Below are 5,309 nucleotides of genomic sequence, written 5' to 3' on the forward strand. Positions count from 1 at the left end.
ATTTTTTTCAATAATTTGCACACGCATTTAATCCAGTTTATCAAATTTGGAACTGCTACCAAGTTAAGCGGGATTATGAAAATATATTTTGATAGGTAATTAATGAATTGATTGAATGCAAAGCTATACTACAACAGATTTCTCGAAATTTTAGAGGCATATGAAATCGAATATATATACCATTATAATTTGAGTAAATAGTCAACGTATATATATTGTTAGTTAAAGAATATCTTACGTATATGGAATGAAATCACTCATACGAATCAATCATGAAAATAGGATACGAATTTAATTTGAATAACAAATAAAAGAAAAATCTTATTTACTTTAAAACGTTAAAATATAGAAATGAAAAATGGGATAGTATGGAAATATTAGTAACAACTTACTAAAAAATGCCTGAATCTGTTATGCGTGAAATTTCAGGAAGATATCTAAATATGAATGATAAAACAACTAATCACGGAATCAGTTATATTCGGGATTTTGAAATTATATACATTCCTATATTTTTGTAAGAAACTCAGATATCAAGATCAAATTTAAAGGTAATATTATGGGAATATGGTAATTTAAATAATTTAAATTATATTTGGAAGCATACATGGAAACTATAATATTCATGTTTTGGAAGCATATATGGCAAGTGCTATATTTGATCTGTGTAATCCGCTTATTTGTGGAAATAAGATTTCCTCACTAATTCTCAAAAAAATCGTAGTGGGATAACTATTGGAAACAACAAAAATTGTAGCTAAGGTGCATCGAACTTGGCACCTTCCGGAATATTTGAGCTTCATTGGACCAATATGCTATTAGAATTTTCTCAGCAAAATACACAATGTATTGGTTTTATTTATTATTTAGACGTGAAAAAGCCATTTTAAAAGATCCGACCCGGGATCCGCGTGTTTATCCGTTTAGGATATGAACAAAATTTCGTTTTTACCCTTAATGAAGATATATTATTTGGTTATAGATTCAATGGCATACTCTTGTAATTTCTTACAAAACGAAGGTTTAGTCCATAAACTGTGTTTCAAAATAATAGTAGGAAAGCATTGACTTTGGGATGTTTGTGTTTACACTATATAAGATGTTGTTGATCCAAATAAGTGATGTATCGATTGATTCTAGAAACACGATTAGAAAAAAAAAAAAAAGAAAAAGAAATTGGAAGTTCGAATTAGCATGAAATTGAGTACAGAGAGAGAGAGAGGCCCAATGATAGAAATAAAAGCCCAAAAAAAATTGGGTTAGATTCACCACGAGGGTGAAGAGCCTTAACCGGATGTGTTCGAAAGACCCGAAGGTCAAATCCCGTCTCTGTCAGAGGAGATGCCAACCATCTCTCCTTTTTTCGAACACAGCCTATTATTGTTTGCCTTTTAGTTTATTATATACAGCAACTTGAAAAACCAAAGTTCCGATGTGGGACTGTTTCTCTCTAATAAAGCTAATTTTGCTATGGAGCTTAGAGCGAGCTAAAATTACAATTTACTTGTCAAAGCAATTTCCAAAATTTATATATTTGCCAAAAAGAAATCCACGAAACTCATACCACTTTTAGGATTTTTTTTTTTTATAGTGGTAAGTTTAGACATGTTAATCTCAAAACAAGGATATATACTGATAATTATGAGTTGTAAAATCTACTCTACTCTATATCATAGACATGAAGATATAAATAATAAAAAACCTGGATGTAAAAATATAAAACATTTAGATATATACTGATAATTATGAGTTGTCAGTAATTAAATCACCATTTTTAAATATTTGTCTAAATAAATATATCAATCCTTTGTAAATAAGAAAATAACATACTTTTACTAACGCGATATTATTGGATTCTAATTAATAAAGAATTTTGAAAACTTCGACAAAATCATCAAAAGTGAATAAGTGAAAGATTTTTAAGGATTGCAAGAAAGTATTCTATAGTTTTGTTGATTAATTTTCTTAAATCTTGTATAATGCTCCAAACAATATGTGTATTTTTGTGATACTTTCCATGACTTTATTTTGTGAAGAAAGTGTATAAAATCATGAACCAATAACATAATAATTGAATTCACTAATAATTCTAGATTTTTTTTGTTTTTAATTGAATAACACTAAACTTTTAATGACTTTATAAAAGTCTGAATCCAATAATCCACATTTGTTAGGATTTTAAATGACTTTTTACAAATCACAAACTAATAACACTAAATTTTAGCATAATCTAATAAAACTTTAATCTAATAACAATAGATTCTACGTAATATTTAAAGTCTTTAAAACTCTATCTAAATCTCAAACCAATAACTCATACTAAGTATAAATATGGTCACATATCAAATGTCTACATATAGATAGATACATCTTAAATCTATCAAAAATATAATAGACCTATAGAATCTATTTTACAAAAAAATAAAAACAAATAAGAAGCAGAAAAAACAAAATGAAGATGAAAATCATGAGTGTGGTGTGGATTACGATGCTACTAACATCGTTAAGTACTATGGGAGGGGATGCAAAGTCGGACAAAGAGTGCCAGTTGGAGTGCCATAAGCATTGTCTACCCACTTCCATTGTTGCAGAGTGTCTAAAGTGTCTTGGAGAATGTGGGAGGACTCCACCGGTTGCAGTTGGACCCTCGGTTGACGTCGGAACTATCGGCGAACACATATACCAAAAAAGTTGAATATGATTTTATCTTGTAATATTATATTGTGGAAAACTTGGAAAACATGTAACCATTTGTAATAAGATCGAATCCTAAATTTCAAATATTCTTGTGTATTTATTCGGTGACAAAAAAAACAATTCAAGTTGGCTTGGTGAATATGAACTACCGATAGGCTTGATGACTTTGACTTTTAGGGTGTGTGTAGATCTGGAGGTATGGGGTTTCTATATGGTATTCAGTTTGAGGAAATTGTTTGACAAAAATATAGTTTTGTTTTGAGTGTATATTAAAAAACATAAATCGAAGAGGATTCAAAATTTTTTGCCCTAATAACCCTTCTCTCCCAGGCACTATTATGAGGCCCCATTACCTCCTTTTTTCTCCGACGTTGGTAGAGATCTAGCTCGTCAGCATCGGAGAATCTCGACCCCTCTGTTGTTTTGCTGTTCTTTTTGTCTAATTAGCTTTATTGTTCAAGTTTTTTTTCCCTTGGTTTCCCCTTTTTGCAACATCGCCAAACCCTAACTACTAACCCAGATCCAGACGAAGGTATGTTATTTATGGACTACAGAAGGATTTGAAGTCCGGCGAACCCCATCTTCGATAACCTCTGCTCAGCCTCACCGTCGATGGGACAAAGGTCCTTATGCTTTTCAGATCATCGGTCTGGATTGTGTCTCGCCTCTGCTGAATCTTCTTCCTCATGGTCATCGAGCCTAACCAGGCGGAGACGAAGGGCGAGAAATCTTCCAGAGTTGCGATTACCCTCCGTTATAGGATGTAACACCCCGACCGCCACCTCTTAATGGGTCTCATGTCCAATCCCAGTCCATGGGCCCACCTTCTTTAATGGGCCTTATGTCCTTTCACTAGGCCCGTGAGCCCATCAATATCCGATGGCCGGTTTGCTACGTCCGGGAGGCTTTAAAGACTTGTTACCGTACCTACAAATTACCACATGATATTTCCCTGTGTTTTGTCCTCACTCGTACAGCTCCGACAGTCACTTCCTGGAAGGTCACCCATCCTGAGACTACTCCAGCTCAAGCACGCTTAACTCTAGAGTTCTCTCAGGACCCTTGAACGAAAAGATAAGTGCACTTTGGTGACATAGGTGGCCAAATCAATTCTTTTAAACTTCTCTGCAAGTCTCTGAAGCCGGGGTGTCACATAGGACCCCCAATTCAAGTACATGTCACCTTATGAACTTGGCAGGTCCACGCTTATTACCACTAGAGATGCGAAACCCTGTACCTTCTCTGTCTAGCAGCCATGCGTACCATCTCATCTGGCCATCCACAATATCCGTAGGATCCATGCGGATGACCTCTGAACCTGATTTTCGCTTGCTAGCTTCCCAAATGGTCCTGCTCAACTTCCAAAATCTCAGGTCGATTCTACCTTTTCCTCTGTTCTCTGGTAGATATTATCTATGCTGATTGGTTAAATTCGGTGTCTAAAGAATGCATTTGAGAATCAACTTATCTAGAATGTTTTATTGTAACAAAGTGTTTGGTAGATCCATGGTTATTGTTCAACGTGTGATATTGTCTGTTGGGTTTCAAAACTGGAAGAACCAAACTATATTTAGCTCTCCTCTAGCTAGCGAGTCCAGTTCTCAACCAAACCCCATCAATCGCAACTTGCTTGTGTTATTGACAACCCGAAAGACCAAGCATGATTCACTTCTTACAATGTCAAACCGACTGTATGCTTTGTGTTGATTTCTTAATCTCTTTGGCAAATGGCGCCATATGAGAGAGAACCCACATGTATTGCTACGGTTTGTCTTACCTCTATGGCTTTAGAGGTGCCTTTCTGGTTTGAGTATGAATAGGACAAGTCCACACTTTTTGTTGCTAGAGTCTCTGCAGAAGAAATCGATCAGTTGGCTCAACAAGGTTTTCCAATTGGCTCTTTTCCAGTGCGCTATCTAGGATTACCGCTCCTTCACCGCAAATCCAGGAAGTCTGATTACCCCCCTTTGCTAGACAACATCAAGGCTCGGTTCTCTTCTTGGTCCACCAAAGTTCTCTCTTTCGCAGGTAGACTCCAGCTTATTTCAACAGGGATTTACAGCTCATTCAACTTTTAGTCAACTTTTAGTCTCTGCTTTTGTCCTCCCAAAAAGTTGTCTTCGAGCCATCAAATCTATGTGCCAGAAGGAAGTCCTCTTCCAAAGGTAAGACAAAAAAATTTCATGTTAGCTTGATGAATATGAATTACCGATAGGTTTGATGATTTTGATTTTGAGGGTGCATGTAGATTTGGAGATATGGAATTTATATGTTATTCAATTTGAGGAAGTAGTTACACTACAAGAAAACAAGGCGATTACTGATGGAAATTACTGACAGCATTAATCTGTCGGTAATTACCGATGGTTTACCGACGAATATCTGACAGGAGATTAGTTTGTCGGTTGTTCGTCAGAAATTTACTTACGGACAAAATCCGTCGGTAATCCGTTAGTTTTTCTGACGGATTACTGACGGATATATAATTTTCTTCGCGTGTGTCAAATTTGGGTTGGTGATTTTTGATCTGTCGGTAATCTGTCAGAAATAACCGACGGAAAACTGACGGATATTAACTTTTCGTCGGGTGTGTCAAAATTTGGTCTGTTTTT

Source organism: Camelina sativa, chromosome 17 (assembly GCF_000633955.1).
Source record: "Camelina sativa cultivar DH55 chromosome 17, Cs, whole genome shotgun sequence".
NCBI classification, from domain to species: Eukaryota; Viridiplantae; Streptophyta; class Magnoliopsida; order Brassicales; family Brassicaceae; genus Camelina; species Camelina sativa.